Here is a 23,491-nt window from a genome sequence, read left to right as displayed (position 1 = left end):
GGCCCGCAGCGCCTGCTGTAGAGGAAAGACTCTTTCTCTTTGCACCTATATTCTCTTCTGCTAAGTCTGCCTCAGCAGGCGCGGGTGCCACTCTCTGCTGTCTCTGCCACCTACAACTTAGTCACTAGGTTTTGCTTTCTTTCCATTTTCTCCTCCTCCTCCTCCTCCTCCTCCTCCTCCTCCTCCTCCTCCTCCTCCTCCTCCTCCTTTGGTAGAGCTAATATGTTAAACATTTAAATCATTGTTTATTTTTTATTCCTGAGCATAGATCAGCAAAGCTCTCTTTCTGTTTTGTTGTTGGTTTTTTGATAGTTTGTTTCTGTGTTTTTTGTTTTGTTTTGTTTTCTGGGTTTTTTGCTTTGCTTTGTTTTGTTTGCATGTAGCACAGACTTATCTCAGTCTCGCTGTGCAGTTGAGGCTAGCCTTGAACTCCTGGTCTTTCTCCCTCCACCTCGAAGTGCTGGAATTGTGGGCATGTTGTCATCCTGGCAAAGCTGTTTTTCTTTCATTTTAAAATTATTTATGAATGTATGTAAGTATACATGTGTGTGGTGAATATGCCACGGCCTACATGTAGAGATCAGAGGACAACTTGTAGATGATTTCCGCCCCACCCCCACCCCGATGTCACTGAACCTTTGAACGGCTCAAAAGTTATTTGTCCTAGGGAATTCTCTGTGGCTTAGAGGAGCGTTCTTAGGATCACCGTGTCTTCTGCCCTCTCTGCTGCCAGAGTGAAATAGGGAGCCTCTTTCCAGCACTGGAGGAGGCCGGTTAGGCTGGGCGTCCCCTAGCTTCGACCCTTTAAGAAAGCTTGCTCGTTGCTAGCTAGCTAGCCACCACGTAGCTGCTGTCTCCAGAGCCTTGCCTCCCCGCCGGTGCGCCCGCCCGCCCGCCCGGTGTAGGCTGTTTCAAAGTAAGTCCACCCAGCTTTTCGCACCCAGGATCACTTCAAAGGCTCAGCAGCCTTGGGAGGGGAGGACGGCAATAAACGAAATGCCAGCTGCAGACGGGTTTGCAGTGGCAGCTGCTGGGTTGTTCTATAGGTGGAGGGGAGGCTGCTCTGACCCTCTGCAGCCCACGGGCCTCCAAGCTCATACAGAGGTTTTCTTCTGGTCTGCTTTCTCTCGGGGGTGGGGCTGGGGGGGAGGGGCGTGCCCTCCTGGCAGTCTAAGCCACTCGGTCTTCAGGCTTATGTAAATTTCCTGGGGCCTTCCCTGCTGCTCCTTCCCCTGATCCCTTTATCTGTTGCCAGCACTGGATTCTCCTAATCTTGCTTTGAGCTGAGAGGCATCCGCACTCCGGAGGGGAGACGCGTCCCTGCTCACGTGGTGGGACCCTTTCCTGGCTATCTGTTTTATTTCATAATTACTGAGCACAGCAGGAATGAGCGCGAAGTCCCTGCCTGTCGGAGAGAGCCCGCTCAAGCAAGACATTCAGGACCGGGAGTTCATCCTAGACCTGAACCTTTCCTTAAATGTTGTTGCACTAAGCACGGATTGAAAAAAACATTTTTTTTCCCTAGACAGAGTGTCTTTGTGTAGCCCTGGCTGATCTGAAACTCTCTCTCTGAAGACCAGGCTGGTCTCGAACTCAGAGAGCAACCTGCCTCTGCCTCTGCATGGGCCATCTCACCCAGCAAGAAAAACAACTTAAAGTAAAAGGAATGCTCCCCACTTCCAGACGCCCACTGCCACCACTTTCAAAGGGACTCAGAGCTTGGCGATATGAAAATGCCTGCTGTCTATGTATCCATTCAGTTCTCTCGGCTGCTGCGCGTCTTCTCTAGAACGGTTTCCAGGCTTGGCTTCAAGGCTCGCTGCCTTTTGCTTCTTCCACTGAGTCACTTCACACCATGAACATCAGAGCAGCTGGCCAAACACCACGCTCCCAAGTTAAAACAACAAAGGCTTTCTGGAGCCTCCAGTGTGCCGGCCTATGTGAGGGGTTGTTTCCTAAACAAAACAATCCCACGGAGGGAGGCTCTGCCACCTGCTGGAAAACACTTCCTGCCTGTGTGTACAATCTGAGAACCAGACCTCTCATGGTGTGTTCTGTGAATCGCCCTGCCTGGGTAAGGAACCGGGTTGTATTGTTTGCAGTGAGTTGACAGGATAGTGGGTGAACAACCAGGTTAGACACAGGCCACTCACACAGTTTCCAAGAATCCCAATCTCAGGCCAGTGTGGTGGTGTGTGTGTATGTGTCACCTGTGCAGAGGTGCACATGGAGACCTTAAAACTATTGTGAGGCGGTGAAGACTGCATTTACTAAATTCTTCTCCCGGGCAAGTGATGCATACAGGTCACAGGATACGGGTCATGGAATACAGTGCAGCTACTTAGGCTGGGGCTGGGAACCTGCAAGAGGCGCCCTTGAATAAAAAGACTTGGTTCTTCACTGTGATCTAAAGTAGATGAGCGCAGTTACCAAACCTTTGTTTTCTTTGGAGAGCTCAGAGCAGAATTGGTGGCTTAACAGGGTCACTGAGTCCTGCCCTCTGCATGTTCCATATTTCCCCACCCCACACCTCCCCCATCCCTCACCCCTTTCCCCCATCCCCCACCTTCCCCATCCTACAGCCTCCCCGTTCTTCCCACCACCCTCTGTTCCCCATAGCCCATATTCTCCTGCTTCCTATACATCAGCAGAGCTGATGCATCCTTCAAACACGGAGCTGAATTTGAGAGCACTTTTTAGTACACGTCTGAAGACACCAACACACCAGCTTGCCACGGTGTTCCCTCGCCCTGAGCTCCCAGTTTGCCATTGTGCAGATTCAACTGGATAAGATTGTAGAAAGGGCATTGCTTATCTAAAGATGGCGTTTGCTGTTTTGTTTTTGAGATAAAGCCTTACCGCTTAAAACCCAGGCTGGTCTTGAACTCACGTCGATCCTTCTGCCCCAGCCTCCTAACTGCTGGGATTAGGAGATTTTATGGATGCATCATTTCTGCACGTTGCCCTGGAGTGTTTAATCTAGGTGATTTCAATGTGACCCGGTTCTACGGCCACCTCTGAGAGTGGGTGACAGCTGTGCAAGACGGTGGTAAGCGCGCTGTGTGCAAGATGGTAAACGTGCTGCGTGCATTAAAAAGATTAAAAAGAGAAAGCAGGAACTTAGCCAAGTCTCATGGAAACAGGATCTGTGCTTCTTCGTCCTGTTAGACTCCCACCATCTCGTTCTGATGAAGAAGCCACCTCTCGGTGGTTCCACATTGTATCCCATGGCCTTGCCTCCGAGCTTTCTACCAGCAAGAATGAGGGAGATTGATGGTGGCTTAGACGGAAGGGGGCTGTGGGGGAAAACTGGCCTCTGGATCGTGAATGGACACTCTATAGAAAGCTAGCAGTTCTCTGGCCTCCTTGCTTCTCCTATAATCCATACATTTGGCCATGGGCCCACATTTCTGTGTTGAAATTTAGTTGAGAAAGCAAAAGTGAGAAAGCACCCGGACTTTGGAAATGGATCGCAAACCAAATCCCACATGCATAGTAGTTGCCTTTCTTTAAGAAGAGTTCGACTTACATTTTTCTGTCTTGTAAACCTTATAAAGGTGCTTTGTCACAGAATCTAGGGGCCACCTTCCAGACCTCAGAAGGATGAACAATACATTTTTTAAAAGATTTATTTATTTATTATATGTAAGTACCCTGTAGCTGTCTTCAGACACACCAGAAGAGGGCGTCAGACCTCATTACGGATGGATGGTTGTGAGCCACCATGTGGTTGCTGGGATTTGAACTCAGGACCTTTAGAAGAGCAGTTGGTGCTCTTAACCGCTGAGCCACTTCTCCAGTCCCATGAACAATACATTTTAATTATGAATTAAATAGTAGTGGTGGCTTGAAAAAAAATGTCCCCTAAAGGCTCATAGCCGTGAATAGTCTGTCACCATGGAGTAGCACTATTTGAAGGGATTAGAAAGTGTGGTCTTGTCGGAGTGGGCGTGACCTTGGAGGAAGTGTGTCACTGGGGGTGGGCTTTGAGGTTTCAGATGCTCAGGCCAGGCCCACTGGCTTTCTCTCTCTTCCTGGTGCTTGCCAATCAGGATGCAGAACTCTCAGCACCACATCTGCCTGCCTGTCACCAGGTCTGCCTGCCTGTCACCAGGTCTGCCTGCCTGTCACCACACTACCACTGTGCTGATAATGGACTAAACTTCTGAAATTATAAGCCATGCCTAATTAAATGCTGTCCTTTATAAGAGTTGCCATGGTCATGGTGTCTCTTCACAGTAATAGAACAGTGAGGAGGACAAATAGTGTAAGACATTTTTAACACAGCAACCTCAATAGGCTAAGACCAGTTATTTGGTTGAGATCCCTTGACCCAGAATTTGGCTGAAAAAAAAACAAAAACAAACTACACTCTTGTAGGTTTTTTAGGATGAATTCAGTTGGGAAGTTGTGAACTCCGTTTATTCAAAGACCTGCTCCACCCCTGGTGTTCCCTTCTCCCTCCCTTTAACGGCTTCATCTCCTGTATTCACAGGTCATTTATTAGCCCTGTTCCCTAGGAAAGTACACACTCTGGACTCAAAGCTCAGACTCAGAGCATTGTGCCCTGCGCAACGTCTGGGCAAGGAACATCGGATGTTTAAGTTCACATCTCTGCCTCTCGGTAGTCAATCTCATATTTCCCTGCCCCCACAGAGGGAAGATCATATTGAGCTTTTCTCTGAGTTTTTATTGAAATAAAAAGGAAATTGATTCATTACCTTTGAAGAAGCAAATGAAGAGAAAAGATTTCAGAATTAAAATGGAAAACACACGATTAGCCTTAAATACTTGTATGACGAGAGAGTGTGGGTTTTCACGTGTTTCGTGTGTTTCTTTGGCCCTCAGTTGGCATCTGCAGTTGCTTTGATGTTTGTAAGCCCAAAATAAGGATTTTATCTGTCTAGGGCAGTGGTTCTCAAGCTGTGGATCAAGCCCTGGCAAACTTCAATCTCCAAAAGTATTTACATTACTAGTCATAACAGTAGCAAAATTACAGTTATGAAGTAGCAACAAAAGTAATTTTATGGTTGGAGGGTCACTACAACAGGAGCAACTGTATTAATGCATCAGGGCATTAGGAAGATTAAGAACCACTGAGCTGGGGGTGGGGTGTGGGGGAGGATTGTGTACTTGGTGGCAAGACTAAGCCTGAGGAGAATCATCCCTAAGTAATCAGGTGTTTCGGTTTAAAAGGAGGAACTGCTTCCTTTGCTGCCTGGGAGATTTTTATTTTAACAGAGATCATTAACAGCTTGGAACAAGTTATGAGGAGAGAATCTAGAATCTTTTCTCAGGGTCATTAAAACAAAACTTGTCAGTGACTAGCCGGTTCTGCCTTGGTCCTTACTGAAGGAGGAGGGAACATTTTACCTCTATTTTTACTTCAAGGGGGGGAAATTTTCCTGTGCTAGTTATTTCTGTCTAAACTGAGCATTTAATCTGCTGTGCCTTTGTGACTAGGGACAAATGATTGTACTAGAAAAAAAAAATCTTTCTTCCTAATACATTATTTATGAGGAAAACTATCGTGGACTAGTATAGAAAATGAATTCTTAAGTGTATGTATAATTTATGTATAATCATCGCTCTGAGCTCAGATTTTAAAACCGGCCCCATCAAAGGAAAATTGAGAGGAAAACATCCCTCAGCATCTTGTACACACTTGAAAAGGATTTCCATTTTTAGGTTTTAGTCCATCACTACGCTCTGTAGGATCAGTGTGACAATGACTTCAGGCCTTGCTATGTTTCTGAGGCCTGGTTCCTCCGGCTTTGCTTTACCTCTGCATTGAAAAAAAAAAAATGGGAAACAGACTCACCGATTCCTAATTAGAACAATTCTAAGTATTTATAGTTAGCTTCTTGTACTGGCTGTTTTTTTTGTGTGTCAACTTGACACAGGCTGGAGTTATCACAGAGAAAGGAGCTTCAGTTGGGGAAGTGCCTCCATGAGATCCAGCTGTGGGGCATATTCTCAATTAGTGATCAAGGGGGGAGGACCCATTGTGGGTGGTGCCATTCTTGGGCTGGTATTCTTGGGCTCTATAAGAAAGCAAGATGAGCAAGCCAGGGGAAGCAAGCTAATTAAGAAACATACCTCCATGGCCTCTGCATCAGCTCCTGCTTCCTGACCTGCTTGAGTTCCAGTCCTGACTTCCTTTAGTGATGAACAGCAATGTGGAAATATAAGTTGAATAAACCCTTTTCTCCCAAGAAACTTGTTTCTTGGTCATGATGTTTGTGCAGGAATAGAAACCCTGACTAAGACAATTCTTCAACAGAGAATCCTGGGGAAAGTGCTTGTCTATTTTGGAAAAAGGAATAAAGTCAGAGCCTTATTTTAATATATAAAGCAGAAGATATTTCACCTCTGTCAAGTATATGAAAGGCAAAAGAACAGATTGGTGATTGTCATGTGGTCAGTCTCTAGAGAGGGAAAGACCACTGTACACACAGTGCTAGAGAGAGGAGGTATTGAAGGAAAGGTTAATTAAACCTAGAGGGTAAGTGTTAAATTCTGGTTGGTGGCGGTATAGTCCAGTGCTGGGGTAAATGTCTAACATGTACAATGTCAAAAAATACTATAACAATTTTTTATGTGGGTTAGACATATAAACATACAAAGTAAAAGAAAAATGACATACTAGGAAAAATATTTGCAACGTGTGGAAAAATGCTTGTTAAAATATAAAAATGGTTTTCCCAAGCTTGTGAGGAGGAGGAGCTCCCCACCAGAAAATAAACAAGAAGCATAAGATGCAGGGCTTAGGAAAGAAAAGCCAAAAGGAGATTGAAATCTCAAAACACAGTCACTTGTATGTTCTAACTGACAGAAAGTCCTGCATGTTCTTACAGTGTTCCGTGTGCTATCCTGGTCTGTGTGTCCACTTTGAAATTATTAAATCAAGGACATTGGTTATTAAATTATTAAATGCAACATTGCCCCCCTCCCAATCTATGTATGTTTTCATCTGGTGAAAACGTTTAAGACCTCCCTTAGCAACTGTCAAATCATATGATGCTGCCGTAGGCATCATGTTGCATAACATACCTCTAGCACTCACTCGTGTCTGACTGAAACTATGTCCCTTAGGCCAACAAGTCTCTAGTGTCCTCTTTGCCTCCAGCCCTGGTAACCTCCTTCTGCTTCCATGAGTTTGCTTTCATGAGAGAAGTGAGAACGTGAGATACTGATTGTTGTGCGTGGCTTATTTCACTTAACACGATGTCCTCTGGGATCATCTGTGTTGTAAATGAGGGATTTCCTTCTAAAGGTGAAATGGTTGTTCATTTTATCAACCTATCCATATACTGATGGACATTTAGGTTGATCCCAAATCTTGGTGGCTATGATTAATGGTGCAATAAATAAACCTGGGGTGCAGATGTCCCTTGACAAACCGATTTCATTTCTCTTGGATGCATACCCAGAATTAGGACTTCTGGGTCAAACATTGTGTACATGATTTTTCTCTCTTCCTCTCTGTCTCTTTCTGGATTTCTTAAGAAGGATTTGTTTTGGCTTGGGTTCCACAGGGTTCAATGGGTGTTTTTATGGTTTGTATATGCTCAGCCCAGGAAGTGGCACTATTAGAAGGTGTGGTCCTGTTGGAGTAGGTGTGGCCTTGTTGAGTAGGTGTGTCAGTGTGGGTGTGGGCTTTAATACTCTCGTCCTAGCTGCCTGGAAGCGAATCTTCCACTAGCAGCCTTCAGATGAAGATGTAGAACTCTCAGTTCCTCCTGCACCATGTCTGCCTGGATACTGCCATGTTCCTACCTTGATGATAATGAACTGAACCTCTGAACCTGTAAGCCAGCCCCAATTAAATGCTGTCCTTATAAGAATTGCCTTGGTCATGGTGTCTGTTCACATCAGTAAAGCCCTAACTAAGATAGTGAGTCACAGCTGGGAAGGCATGGCAGGGTTTCTGGTGGTGAGAATGCTTAGCTGGGGCCCTTCCGTGGATCAGGGCACAGAGGGCATGGGATTTTGAACCTCTTTCTCCCTCTTGGCCCTTGTCTTAAGTTTCAATGTCCAACCCATGGATTGGTTCCACCCACATGCAGGGTTGGTCTACCCTGCCCAGTTAATCATTTCTGCAAACATTCTCACCAGCATACCCAGAGATCAGATTATGCTATCTCAGAGACCTGGTCCTTTTTGCTTTTTCTCTGCATTGGAAAGAATGACTCATCAATTGTAATGGCTCATTCCCCCCCCCCCCCGTTTGAGCTTCGTGGGGTTTTGTTTGTTTGTTTGCTTGTTTGTTTGGGTTTTATCTCTTGATCCCTTTCCAAGAGACGTGGGATCTCTTTTTGCCCGTTCACCCAACGCACTGGCCCAATGGAGAGCTACAGTCCTAATGCATAGCCAGACAACGAAAGGAACCACTTTTAGACACCTGCCAAGAAATGACAGTTCACTGCTGTTGGTGTTCACACGGCAGACTGCACCTGCAGAAGCATGGCCGCCTGTCTGTTATTTATAGATAGTCTAATCAGAACCTTTCACACCACGGCAACACGAGAGCGGTTAGTGTTGGCTAATGAGTAGAGTTTATACAGCCAGGTTTGAGAAAGATACTGAATCAGAAACTGAAAATCAGCAGAAAAATGTTTGCTACATGTGGACAAACGGATGGTCCAAATTCAACATGTACGTTAACTTTTAGACCAGATTAGGAATTAGAAAGCAGAAAAATAGCTCAGATTTTCTTCCTTTTGAATTGCTTTTACTTTTTTTCTACAAAGTATTATATTTTAATTAGCAACTTTGTCCGACAGTCCATTAGCATCCTGTCCTTGGTTAAGGGGCAGCAGATTTCTGCTTTCTGCTGTGTCTACTGGCAAAAGTACTGTGGAATGCCACCTGTAGCAATTTAATGTTACATCACCATGATTCACAGGGCACAGGGATTCAAAAGTCAGAGAATACACATAGGAAGTTTTCTGCATTCTGAGCCAATTCATTTAAGAAAATAGCCACTGAATAATAACAGTTGATACCATAGGGGCTGTCATTTACATATTCTTCTTGTTCCTGGTTCTCGGTTCTGTAAGATGCAAGTCTTAACTCTTTCGTGCTAGATACTGCACTGAAGTCATTTGAGATAGTTTGAGGGACTTTTGCAACAGGGTTAAAACTTCAAGCATACATTATGACAATAGTATTGTATTTACAGTAAATCTGAACCCAATATGTAAGAAAGAAATTCTGAACTTAGGCCTAATTTAAATACACCCGCGTAACTTATTTTTATTTGTGTACAAGTGTGTGGGTATATAAACATGTTTGCAGATGTGCTCCTACCCTTGCGGCTAGAAGAAGGTGTCAGATCCCCCTGGAGCTAGAGTTACAGGCTGTGGTGAGCTATTCCACAGGCGTGCTGGAAACAGAACTCAATCCCTGAGCCAGCCTTCACTCCCCGCCCCCCCTGCTTTGTATGTTACTGGACATATGGCTTCAATCTGTCTGAGTTTTGAGCCTCCTCAGCTTATAAAACTGAAATTATTATGACTACATACTCATGACGTTTCTAGTTCTGGGGTGTGCTTTCAAATACAGTATCTTCTCACTTGTCTTTCACACCTGCCCTAGAGGGAAGACACATCTGTGGTAAGGCACCTGGGGCTCAGACCTGGGAGCGCCTTGCCCTTCACTACACAGGAAAGTCACTCATGGTCTGATTCACAGGGCCAAGCTCTCGTCAGAAGAGCATGCATGCTTTCCCCAACCAATCAGCAATAGACAGAATTAAAAGAGATTTCTGAAGTACGCTGCTTGTCACGGGCCCAGGCTTCTAAAGTTTTTTTGACTATACTTGAAGATCTAGTGTGGCCCTTGTAATACTCCGTGAGCGGAGCAAAGATCCCGGCATCCCATAGCACAGCAGTGGGCATCCACTGAGTGGACACCTCTGCTCGAGCGCAGCAGCAGGCCAGGGGTAAACAGGGAAGGGAGGGGGCGCACCCACCCTGCGACATTTGAAGGTCACCGTTCACTTGCAGATGTGAATTGAATTCAACCTAAACTGGCCTGAATCCATTAGGGAGTGCTGAGCTAAACCAAAGCAGGGTATGTTACACACCAGCAGTAAGAAAATGGAGCTAGCCCAGAAAATGTTCTCCATTAGCTCGAGTGAACCAAACGCTGGATGTAACCTAAGACCGACACTTTAATGGGAGATGCTGCGAAGGCTTGGCCGATTGAGCCTGGAATCCTTGGAACGGCTTCAATTCTGTGTTCCCGAGAGTGGCATCACGATGTTCCTTGCTCCTGAACTCTCTGCCTGATCTCACGATTTAAGAGCCTGTAAGACAGGAGATGGGCTATCTCTAGTTATGAAATACAATGCCCTCATTTCCATGAAATGCTTCAAGAAAACACGGAGAGCTAAATACAAGACTGTAAGAGTGAACTTTTCAGAGGGTTAAGAATCTTAACGCTAAAATCCTCTTTCGGGATGGAATGTTCGGGAGAGCCAGGGCTGAAAGCTTGAGTTCTGACTCACTGAGACACAGTGCACGGTAACTTAGCTCTAACCGTGGGATGCTGAGTGAGCTCTTTAACCTTTCTTCGCAGGCTCTGTCTTCTCATTCGGGAAGCGGGGGACAATATTTGTAGTCACTTCATAGAATTACAACTAAGATTTAAATGACATAACATGTATAATGAACTCATCGACTCCCGGTAATCCTTCCAGTGTCTTCCCATACGACTGTCCATCAAGCATCTGTTCCCCATGGGGGTCACCTCTGCTGCCCCTGGGGACCACAGCGGACCACAGCCCTGGCTTTTCTCCGGAGGCTAAAGGAGCAGTGCTGACTCACTGTAAGCTGGAGGAGTGTATGTGATTCTGCTACCTCTCACATATGAAGAGCTCACGCCTGCATCTTTAAGCTGTTTTGTTCCGAGATCCAGCAATCTGAGAAGATAGTAGGTCAGCATCGATCCGTCTTTCGTCTCATTGTTAGCCGGCAGATTATAAAGTGGGGGAGCAAAGGCAGGTGATCAATCATCAGTCTTGTCCCCAGGATCAGGTGACCAGTCTTGTCTCTGAGATTTGAGGCACGGTGATGCCATTCTTCCTCTCAGTCTCCTCCCTCAGAGCAGGGGGAGGAGTCACAAACACCAAGGTCACAGGTCTAGCATTCCCACGGAGCCAATTGTCTGGACTACATCCAGATAGATGGTTAACGCAGGGTAAACGTGCCATTAGCAGTGTGTGCTTTAGACCCCTTCCTACAGAACAAGTGCAGCTGAGCCTTTAGGAGATGGAACCGGCAGGCCTGCCTCTCACTGCCTCCAGCGGCAACAATTAGCCTTGGGCAGAATTTGCAGGAGGCAGCGGAGGAACTGCTGAAGATCTCAGCTTGAAGCAGAGAGGCCAGCCACCAAACAAGCTCTCTTACTAGAAAAAAATCAGCCGACTGGGGCTTCAGATATTTACATTAGACATTGTTTTAACCACAGAACTTAGAAAAAGCAACTCTCTACAGAAAACTGGTCAAGAGCTCTGTGTTAACACTTTGGAAACAAAATTCACAGAAAGTAAATACAAGCTGTGGTGAAAAAAAGAAAAAAACCCACTAATGCTCAAAGATGGGGCTCATGTATTGGGCAATTCTCACTTCAAAGGGAATAAGAGAGAGTTCATCCTGAGCCAAACGTGACCATGGCATGGAATATGGGTGTAACCTGATTACAGCATATAACATGATACAGTGTAGAGGCAGTTACGGCTTTTCTATTCACAACAAAACAAGCCCGTACATCAAGGACTTTTCCAAATGCTTCATGGGAACATCAGACAGGCTGGTTATAGACAGGAGGGAGGCTACGTCGGCTATGCGTCTCAGATGTCATCTGATGACATGCTGAGCTCTTGGGTTGGTGGAAGCTAGTATTCTGTTGCTACCTTCCCGGTGCTTTGCCTATTGGTTGAAAAGATATTTGGTCAGATAGAGAGGACTGACAGAGAGGACTAACAATAACCTGCTCGAGCTGGTTTGGCTCTGAATCTTTAACATCCCACCTCTCTGCAGGTGTGACGGTCTGGTCAACCCATCAGCCTTTAGGGGTTTTGCTATGGGCGTGGATTTTCCTCCAGTTCTCAAAGGTATAAAAAGAACGACCCCACATATTTTTTTATGGGTTCTTTTTCAAACTTGCTGTGAATATGTTTAGTAATTATTTTAGACTCTCATTTGCATAGCATTAGATCTTAAATACCTATAAATGAAGCATATATACCCTGTTGACTTGAAAAACACAACTCTCATTTTAAAGGTTATAAAAAATAGTTTATGTGGGAGCCATTTTGAGGGACTGAGGCCCAGGAACACAGGTTTATGTCACTCCAAATTTTGTGTTCCGACATGCGATAGAACTAGGATGTTGTCATCATTGCTAGGCAGGAGGAAAAGAAAAGCAGACCTAATTAGCTGTCTCCAGACTCTAGGCTGACAGTAAATAGGTGGGAAGGAAAAGATAAAATGTTTCCAGTACTATCTTGACTCCATTAAAATTTCGTTTTAAAAATTGCTGGCATATTTCACCAGGTGTCTTAGCTAGGGTTTCGATTGCTGTGATGAAACACCATGACCAAAAGAAAGTTGGGGAGGAAAGGGTTTGTGTGGCTTATGTTTCCGCATCGTAGTCCATCACTGACGAGAGGCGGGACACGAACTCAAGCAGGGCTGCAAGCTGGAAGCAGAAGCGGCTGCAGAGGCTAGAAGGAGTGCTGCTCTCTGGCTTTCTCCCATAGCTTGCTCAGCCTGCTTTCTTACAGAACCCGGGACCATCCCCGAGATGGCCACACCCACAATGGGCTGTGCCCTCCCCCATCAATCACTAGTTAAGAAAATGCCCTACAGCTGGATCTTTTGGAGGCATTTTCTCAACTGAGGTTCACAACTCTCAGCCGACTTTAGCTTGTATCAAGTTGACGTAAAACAGTCCTGCGCACTGGTGCTGCCTTTTTTTTCTTCCCAGAACGAAGGTATAGATTAAATCAGACCCAGATGAGACTCGTGTCATACCTTCCAGTTACCCCTTTCCTCCTATAGTTTGTACTCCTTATTAATCCCCAAACCTGGGAACTCAACGCTGCCTTGCCCTTCAGGTTCTGTCAGCAAGCCCTGACTCTAGCTCTTAGGTAAACCTCGGGATGCCCCACATTACAGCCCGGCACCGAGCTGCTCCACTTGACCTTTGGACTCTCGCACTAACTCCCTATGAGTTTTCTAAGTCTTCCAATAAAAATGGGCAGGTCAGGTTTCATCCAACAGCTGATGGAAACAGATGCAGAGACCCACGGCCAAATTAGGCGGAGCTCAGGGAGTCTTGTGGAAGAGGGGAAGGATTGGGGGAGCTGGAGGGGTCAGGAACACCCCAAGAAGACCTACAGAGTCAACTGAGTTGGGTCTATGGAGGTTCACAGAGGCTAAACCACTAACCAAAGAGCACGCATGGCCTGGACCCTCTATGTACATATATGTAGACCCTCTATGTACATATATATATCTACACATATGTAGAGGATGTGCAGCTTGGTCTTCATATGGGTCCCCTAACAATTGGAGCAGGACCTGTCTCTGACTCAGACTCTATTGCCTGCCTTTGGGTCCCTTTCCCCTAGCTGGGCTGCCTTGTCTAGCCTTAGTGGGAGAGGATGCATGTAGTCCTGATGAGACTTGATGAACCAGGCTGGGTTGGTACCCAGGGGTTGGCCTCCCCTTGCTGACAAGAAGGGGGAAAGGGAGTGGGATGGTAGGACTGGAATGATAGGAGGGAGGGGTGTGGTTCCACTTTGGGGGGTGTCCAGGCACTGCGGTACATCAAGCAGGGAGGGACAGGGTGAAGACCAGAACAGGTTGGTCAGCAGGATCCTGGTGCAGCAGTGAAGGCCTGCAGGGGCTTGGGGCGGGGAGTAGAGGGAAGGCTTCTCCAAGGGTTTTAGTATTACAGCTCTCCTAGACGATATTTAATTTAACAGCTTGCAAGCATTCACTTTATTTGGGGTGAATCAAGTGCTATCTATATACATGAACCTTGGAAAGTAGGAAGAGTTCTTAGGGTGAAGTTTCATTGGCTGAGGTTTAAGATTCTGGGGATACCTTATTTCCATGGAGAGGCGTACCAGGAAGTCGAACCTGTAATTTCACCAAGTACCATGTGACAATCTTCAGGTAGAAGATTGGCGGGTCAGGCTCCTCAGATCAGGTGGGGAAGAGGAAGCATGCTAAGAGAGGGAGTCCTCCATTTTGCTCGGAGCTCAGGAAAGCTGTCTGGACATGGTGGTGACAAGGTGCCACAGAGGGGGGCTTCGAGCAGGATGCAAAGTGAATAAATAAATAAGTTAATGAAAAGCAAACAAACAAAATGTCCCCGTCCCCCACCTGTAATCTCAACACTGGAGAGGCTGAGGCAGGAGGACTATAAGTTCAAGGCCAACCTGAGTCACATCTCAAAGTCTGTCTCAAACAAAACAAAACAAAATCGAGCCCAAGTCAGCCTGGTTGTACGTGAGTTCACTGTTTGGCACCACTGAAGCCTACTGGTAGCACTTACTGTGTTTTATCCTGCGCTTCCATTATGGGCTCGAGTTTTATTCTTTAGTCATATCTATATTATACAGTATTATTCTTAATGAGGTCTTTTTAAAGATGACCTTTATGATTAGGAAAAAAAAAAGGGGGTTCCGAATTCTAACAAGCCAAGGTTCACCCATAAAGGATAGCAAAGCCATCAAAGCATAAACAAGTTCCAAGTTATTGATTATGGTGTGCACATATTATAAAATTACAGCTATTGGAACTATTGGGAACCTAACTGGGGAAGCCGGCTATGGTGAAGCACACTTGGAATCCCAGGAGTGTGAAGCAGAGGATCAGGAATCCAAGACGAGATGAACTTGGCTTCAGGGTGAGTCCAAGACTGACTTGGGCTACATAAGAATAAAAGATGTGTGTGTGTGTGTGTAGTATTAAATTGAGATTTTTTTTTTTTTGTGCACCTGGAAGTAAAAATAAAGTATTGCTTACCAGGCAAGAAACTTCCCCCTAGTAGGTAGGAAGATGAGATTGCCGAAGTCTGTGCCTTTTGTCCTTGAATGTGTATTATTTGGTTTGAACAACATATTACCTGGTCACCATATTAGAATGGACATTTCTTATGATACCCTCCTCTTTCTCAGGCATAAGAAACCCTTCACCCCATAGATGTCCTATATTCTCCTTTTCTTTTTTCTTTTTAAAGATGTATTTATTTTATGTATATGAGTACACTGTAGCTGTACAGATGGTTGTGAGCCATCATGAGGTTGCTGGGAATTGAACTCAGGTCCTCTGGAAGAGCAGTCAGTGCTCTTAATTGCTGAGTCATCTCTCCAGCCCCAATGTCCTATATTCTTTCTATAGGTTAGACACTTTCAGTCTCCTGACCCTGCCACCCTCCATAGGCAGATGAATGCCTTGTGAGATTTCCCCCATCCATGTTGACTGATCAACTGAGATTGTCACTGTGCAGGTCTTGTTTAAGTGACCATATTGTTTAGATTCATAGGTGCAAAACCCTGTCACATAGAAAAGACACAATCTCCTAGCAAATAGCCTGGGCCTCTGGCTCTTACACTCTTTCTGCCACCTCTTGATGGTCCCAGAGCCTTAGGTGTAACTGTTGTGTTGTAGATGCATCAACCGTGTCCCATGATTAGATGTTCTGTGAATTTTGACCAGTTGTAGAGCTCTGTCTGCGGCCAAAAGTAGAGGTAAGAACTCCTGTATTGTGTGGGTATAAGGGGAGGTATTTAGAATGTATTTGGGAGTTTTATGGGTTTAAGAACATGATAATAGTAGTCTCTTCTAGGGTCCAAGACCTCATTAGCCACAAATAATTGGTTTACAGTATCAGGTACAAATTCCCACCTATTGAAAAGGCTTTAGGTCCGATTACCCTTGGTCTATTAGGGCATGGCAGTCAATGCATGGGTTCAAAGGCTTTATAAGGTAAAGACTTTTCATTGCTTTTCTCCACTGGCAGCTTGCATAGGCGCTTTTGGATGCTCTGAGAGCTGGTCCTCAGGGAGTAAGCTTCCAGATTAGTTCCAGCACAATTCCCTATGCCCAAAGTGTATGGCGTGTTTAGCAATAGGTAGCTAACTTAAAGTTCTAGGCAACTGAGAACAACATGAATGGCCTTTATTGTCTGGGGAGTCTCTTGGACACCTCTGACATGGCTTGAAGGGCTATTCTCCATGCCTGGCACTGGATGCTTTGTTAAGTCATCTATAGGTCTTGGGAGAGCATTATCATGCCAAGCAACATAATTTCATATAAATTATGTTTAAACACACCTTATTTAAATTCATTTAAATTATGTATATACTTATATGTAGTTAAAATATGTGTGTGTATATACATACATATATACATACATATATGTGTATGTATATATATATAATTTGTGTGTGTGTGTGTGTGTGTGTGTGTATGTGTGTGTGTGTGTGTGTAGTGAGGAGCAGAGGAAGCCTCAGGTAAATGTGAAGAGCAGATGAAGTGTTGTTGACATAGTCACAGACACATAAGCATGCCAATGCCTCAGACCCGTGTGAGTGGCAGAGTCTTCCTTTAGTGATACTCAGAGGGATGTAGAACCTTCCTCTGCTCTAAAGGTGGATGTTGCCAGTGTAAGTAGAAACTATCAGCCACAGCTTTCTGCTCCTGGATGATGGCAGCCCGAGGTGACTCCCTACAAAGATCTCATGCAAACATTAAAGTTGCCCGCTTGTTCAACTGTATACAGTAAACTTGCCTCCTTGAATCAGACATATTAGGTAAGCGTGCAGAGGCTCCTGGCTGTAGTTGATGCACTCTAGTACAGCAAGCACAGCCTACCATCCCAGCTTCTATGTCTCTATCCTTCCCTCGTTCTCTTGTCAGCTAGTTAGGTTACTGCATGAAGATGTGCAGAACTTGGCAAAATATATTAAATGAACATACAATAATGTCTCCCTGTGACCATTTCAATCACCCTTAATTTTCTTTCCCTTTCTCCCTCCCTTTCCTTTAGTACTAACCCCCTTCTGTAAATCCTGTCATCATTCTCATTTTCTCCATCACAGCCCTTTGTCCTACTGACCCCCTTTCTCCAGCCTGTCTCCCATCTCCCAATCATGATCTACATGTCTGGTTTTTTTTTTTTTTTTTTTTTTTTTTTGTGCAATGCCATGTTGTTTTTCTTACTGTAGTAGTTCAGTGATACAGCATTGTGAAGGTTTGTATATGCTTGGCCCAGGGAGTGGCACTATTGGGAGGTGTGGCCTTGTTGGAGTAGGTGTGTCACTGTGGATGTGGGCTTTAATACCCTTGTCCTAGATGCCTGGAAGCCAATATTCTGCTAGTTTGGAAAGGGTATAAATATAATACAACAGACAGTGGACAATGCTATGTGGTATTGGTTCACCTTGGTACTCTTTGCTGGTCGTTGTTAGGCTCTGCTGATGCTGGCCTTTACTGATGACACTGTGGCATTGGTTCGCCTTGCTTTCTTTGTTGAGTTTGTCATGAATTTGTAGAGAGAGATGTACCAAGACCTTCTGGTGGTGTTTAGGTAGCTTCTTGCTGCTTCTGCAGGCTCAGACTGATGGGCAGAGCTACACAGCTTCTCTGGATAGAGTTGCCACTGTTATCCTGACAATTCAGATTGGATTTGCCCCAAAGTACTATTTCTAAACAGGTCCACACCCTTCTTTGCCCTAGTAACCTTTTCTTTTCACTACCTCTGGTGAGTGGTGAGCTAGAAGGGAGGTTAAGTATACTTATTAAAGTAGGGTTTGAAAACTATAAGCCTGCACAGCACCATCTTGTTCCTGATTTTAATGAGAGTGCTTAGAGTTGTCTTCCATTTAGGATGATGTTGGCAGTAAATTAACCATATATAGTCTTTATTCTTTCTTTCTTTTTTTTATTGAGTATCTTCTTCATTTACATTGCCAATGGTAAAACCTTTCCCATTTTCTCCCCTCCCAAAAGTCCCCCTCCCAAAAGATTCCCTCCTCCTCCTCCTCCCACTCCCCGCCTCCATGTATATGCCCTTCTACCCGACACACTCCCACCTCCCACCACCTCCCCATCTGTTTCTCTTTGTTGGGGCCTCTATTGAGCCTTCAGAGAGAAAAGAAATAAAAAGATCATACCTCAACATAATAAAGGCATACTGAATTCCATCAAAGGCCTTTTCTGCATCTACTGAGATGTTCATGTGATTTTTCTCTAATAGAGTGCTTTTGTAAAATTGAATGCTCCTGTGTTGGACATGTTTATGTTTAGGGTTGTAATGTCTTCTTGGTTAATTGTTCCCTTGATTTGAATGAGGTTTCCATCTGTATCTAGCCTGATTTGTCTTAGTGAAGTCTATTTGTCGGATACTAGGACAGTGACACCAGCTTGCTTCCTAGTGCCATTTGCTTCACATATTTCCTCTACTTCCTTTCACTTTAAAGTAGTTCCTAGACAACAGAAAGATGGATTTTATTTCTTGGTTCATTCAGCTTAACTGTTTTTTTTTGACTGGGGACTTGACATTAATATTTACAGTTATTTATTGAAAGGTTGTATTGATTGCCATAATTTTGTTTTTTTAAACTCTTTGTGTTCTTGGTCTTATTTTGTGTTTCACGAAGTGCAGCTTCATTTAATTTCTTTTTATCATCTTGTACTGGCTAGTTTTGTGTGTCAAGTTGACACAGGCTGGAGTTATCACAGAGAAAGGAGCTTCAGTTGGGGAAGTGCCTCCATGAGATCCAGCTGTGGGGCATTTTCTCAAATAGTGATCAAGGGGGAGGGCCCCTTGTGGGTGGTACCATCTCTGGGCTGTATTCTTGGGTTCTATAAGAGAGCAGGCTGAGCAAGCCAGGGGAAGCAAGCCAGTAAGAAACATCCCTCCATGGCTTCTGCATCAGCTCCTGCTTCCTGACCTGCTTGAGTTCCAGTCCTGACTTCCTTTAGTGATGAACTGCAACATGGAAGGGTAAGCTCAATAAACCCTTTCCTCCCCAACTTGCTTTTTGGTCATGATGTTTGTGCAGGAATAGAAACCCTGACTAAGACACGTTTCTTAGCCATCCTCACTCTTCTGAGCCCAGAGTTTTGCTTCCAGTGTTCTCTGTGGTGATGATGAACTATTTCAGTCTGCTTACATCATGGGAAAGGCTCCTTTCTCCCTTCAGCTCCATCAGATAGTTCACTGTGTACAGTAAGTGATCCAGGCTGCGATCCATAGTTTCTAAGAACTCGAAGCTCATTGCTCCAAGCTCTTCGTGCTTTTAAAGTTTCCATTGAGAAATTAGTGATTAGTGTGATTTTCTTTAGAAGATTTTAGCATTCTCTTTGTTCTGAATGTTGAGTGTTTTAACTACAATATGGTGACCGAAATTTCTTTCCTTGTCTATTTAGAGTTCTGTATGCACTTGTTTGTTTATGTCCTTACTCAAATTTGGGAAGCTTTCTTCTTTGATTTTATTGAAAATATGGTCTATGCCACTGACCTGAGATATCTATAATTTGAAGAGTTGGTCTTTTCATGATATCTGACTGTTTCAATTCCTTACTTGTGTGGTCTAATTCCTCTACTTTATCTTCAAGTCTCTACTTGATCTAGTCTTTTTAGAAGGCTCTCCCTTGGGTTTTCTATGTAGGTTATTGAAGGTTTTTGTTTTTTTTTTTCAATTTTATCTCTATTGCAGCTCGAGTTGCCTGCAATATTTCTACGTCTTTATTGAATTCAGTTTTTAAATTCTCAGTTGTCACCATTGTGCCCTTCAGCTGTATGCTATGAGTTTTTTTCTTTCTTTCTTTCTTTCTTTCTTTCTTTCTTTCTTTCTTTCTTTCTTTCTTCCTTTCTTTCCTTCTTTCTTTTGTTCTTTCTTTCTTTCTTTTTTCTTTCTTCCTTCTTTCCTTCCTTCCTTTCTTTTCTTTCTCCATTTCCTTCATTTTTTTAAATCACGCAGACCTTTCTTGCTATTCTCCTAAAGTTCATTGAGCTATTTGTTTAGGTCTTTTTAAACTTTCTAAATTCTTTGAAAATGTTTGTATTGTTCTTTTAAATTCTGTATCCTGGGGGGGTGGTTCATCTAAATAATTCTCATTGGAGATAGGAGAACATTTTTATAAGGTTGGTGGATTAACTTATAAGATATTGCTTTGCCTTCTCGTATTGTTTGTGCTTTTGTGATGAGACCTTGGCATGCTGACTTTATTCATTGGTGTGTGTCTGATGTGAGATTCTAGGTTATCCCTGTGGAGTAGAAGTCTGGTTCTAGTTGTCATGCTTGGCTGAGTTGGATCAGGTACAAGGAGTAGGTTGGTTAATCCTTCAGATACTTCCTCACCTGGGATTGGAGGAAGAGGGTTTATTAAAATTCAGAGCTAAATAGGAACAAATGGCAGCTGGGACAAACAGCTCCATCTGCTTGGGCTGGTGTGCAGGCTGTGCTGCCTGAGCTATGCCTGGGAATGTGGGGAGTGTAAGTGGGCTGGGTCTTGGGCACTCACCAGGCTAGGCTGGCATACAGGGTGTGCAACTGAGGCTGGGCCTGAGATTTGAGACCAACATGGGCCAGCAAGGGATTCTTCAGGCTACACTGACACACAAGTGTGCATTCCAAAATGGGCCTCTGGGTTGGATATGGTATAGGTAGGTTAGAGTCTAGGAAAATCACCAGACTTGATCAGTACACAGGTTGTGTGGCCTAGGCTTATCCTGGATGTTGGGTATGCCACGGGTGGGCTAGGGTCTAACAGACCCACCAGACTGGGCTGGTCCACAGGGTATGAGACCAGAGTGATGCCTGGAGATTGGGAATGGTCCTGGGAGAACTCAGCATACTGAGTAGGTGTATTCAATATGAGACTAAGGTAAGGTCTGGGGTTAGGCAAAAATGACTGATCTGGACCAGAGAACAGGATGTGCAACCTCGGTTAGCAATGGACGTCTGTGGTTGTGTGGACTAAGCAGGTTGCCTAGCACCTGTTTTTTAGTTTAGTTTTTGTTGTCGTTGTTGCTACTATTATTAATTTCTCTCTCTCTCTCTCTCTCTCTCTCTGTGTGTGTGTGTGTGTGTGTAGTGTATGGCACATACATGTAGATGCCTGCAGAGGCCAGAAGAAGGAGTTGGATCCCCTGAGGCTGAGGCTGGACCATTGTTAAGTACTAGGAGCCTAATTTCAGTTGTCTGGAAGAACAGCCATCACTTTTAACTTGGGAGTCACCTCTCCAGTCCGAACCTTTGCTGCCGCTTTAGTTGACTAATTCAGGTATTTTGTTAGAGTCACGCAAAACCGAGTAACAAGCGAAACACACACATTTATTACATGCATGAGGCTATCACATGGAAGGAAATGCACACTCAGAGTCCGAGAGAGACTTAGCAGCTCACTCACCCTTCTCATAGGTGAGAGGGGAGAAGAAGCAAAGACATTTCAGAGGAAACGGAACGACCTTAAGGAAGATGGATGGGCTCAGAGGACAGATGACAGCCTGTGACACAATCTGCCTGGGCCTTGTTCCTCTCCTATGACCCTGCTTGCTATACCCTGCTTGCTACAATTCCGGACAAGTGTGGTTACCTTTGCAGAATGTAATTCAGAAACAAAACAAAACAAACAAAACCCCCAAGCCTCCAACAACAACAACAAACCTGTAACCATTGTTCCCTAAGTTCCCTTAGTTTAAGGTTACCAGCAGGGCACAGTGGCATGTTTCAGAAAGGCAGTCCTGAGCTGCTTCAAACCAGTGACTTTTATATTCCTTAGAATTTAAATCATCCTAACTCCCCGATAGACCCTCCTTCTCTTCAGCTCCCCTCCCAGCAGGAGATAAATTGAATATTATACAGAAGCCATAAAAGCAGAGATATTCATTCTCTAAATGGTTTTAATGGAAGCGATAAACACAGCATTTGTCCACCAACAATAAGCCAGCCCCGCTCCTATAACAGCAAGGGCAGAACCAGAGATCTTGAAGTGCAGTTCACACAGAATACAGGGGGTCTCAAAGAACCGTGTGCTTGCTGCATATTAATGGGGATGGAGTCTGTGGTGAACAGTCTTTGGGGTATGTGTGGTTTCCTTAGTCAGATGTCTAATTCTCACCTTCCTCGTGGCCCTGGCTTTGGCCCCAAGCTCCACCCCTCCCCTGAGCTTTATCCTGGATTCAGGAGATGGCAGGGACTGTAAATCTGGGCTGAGGTGAGACAGCTGTTTTGCATAATTACTTGGTAATTTGCGAAAGCTGAAATTTTAATCACCTTTAGGTCAACTCAAACTACCCCATCCAGAACACCTGCATCAAAGCGGCAGCTTGCAATGCCAGGCTCGGCAGCCTCAGTCCTTCTGCGCCCCGCCCCCTCCACCCTTCCTGGGAGATTTCTGTGAGAGGTAGGTCTGATCTAAGGACCTCATTTGAAGTCCTCTGACTCCTCACCTCCCAGACTCCCAGCTCCAGTCATAGCAGGATGACAGCTCTCACACAGCTGGCATGTCATGCCTGTGCACCAGTGAAAACCCTTTCCTATGCTCAGAAGCCGACTTCTTCCATCCTGTTTGCTGAAGCCCTCACCTTGGCTAGTTATCTCCAGGAAGGTCTCCCGAGTGCCTAGAAGGAGTTGGTTAGGGATTTCCTGTTCTGAAGGGCAGAGTTCTTGCCCTTTAACCTCACGCTCAGAGTGGAATTATCCTCCTGTTTGTCTCTCTCGCTTGTTCATACGTGCCTCTCAACATCTCAGTGCAGGATACATCTTTATCTTTATAGCCATTAAACTCAGGGTAGGCTATCACAAAGCAATCATCCCACAGATGTCGACTGAAAGAACAAATGCATGAATGAACAAGAGAACAATAAATTGGGAGAAAGAAATCAAGAACTTGAGGATAGTACTGCTATGTCTTTTTCAAAGACACACACTTCTCAATTAATTCCTGTGAAATGCGTACATAGTTGCTTTAGTTCTCTGTACCCTGAGTTTCTTGTCAACATGACACAAGTGGGATCATTTGGGAAGAAGGAGCTTCAAGTGAAAATACCCCCATTACACTGGCCTGTAGGCAAATCTGTGGGGGCATTTTCTTGACAGATGTGGGAGGGCCCAGCTTTCTGTGGGCAGTGTTCTATAAGAAAAAAGGCTAAAAGGCCAGGCAGTGGTGGTACACGCCTTTAATCCCAGCACTTGGGAGGCAGAGGAAGGTGGATTTCTGAGTTTGAGGCCAGCCTGGTCTTCAGAGTGAGTTCCAGGACAGCCAGGGCTACACAGAGAAACCCTGTCCCGAAAAACCAAACCAAACCAAACAAAACAACAACAAAAACCAAAAAAAGGCTGAAGAAGCCATGGGGGGCAAGCCAGTAGGCAGCAGTCTTCCATGGCCTCTGCTTAAGTTCTTACCTCAACTTCCTGCCCTGCTTGAGTTCCTGCCTTGGATTTTCCCAAGGATGG

At 44.8% G+C, this 23,491-nt stretch overlaps 1 long non-coding RNA gene across 1 annotated transcript; it reads left to right on the top strand.

Moving 5' to 3' along the window:
• Positions 1-7,710: 7,710 nt before the first annotated feature.
• Positions 7,711-23,094, top strand: LOC127682072 (uncharacterized). The gene is made up of 4 exons (XR_007977344.1): positions 7,711-7,810; positions 14,812-14,928; positions 15,693-15,772; positions 21,129-23,094. It is a non-coding gene; the product is annotated as an uncharacterized LOC127682072 (long non-coding RNA).
• Positions 23,095-23,491: the final 397 nt, after the last annotated feature.

Source organism: Apodemus sylvaticus, chromosome 4, assembly GCF_947179515.1.
Source record: "Apodemus sylvaticus chromosome 4, mApoSyl1.1, whole genome shotgun sequence".
Taxonomy (NCBI): Eukaryota; Metazoa; Chordata; class Mammalia; order Rodentia; family Muridae; genus Apodemus; species Apodemus sylvaticus.
Note: the sequence above shows the minus strand (reverse complement) of the source record. Positions and strands in the feature narration are given on the sequence as shown.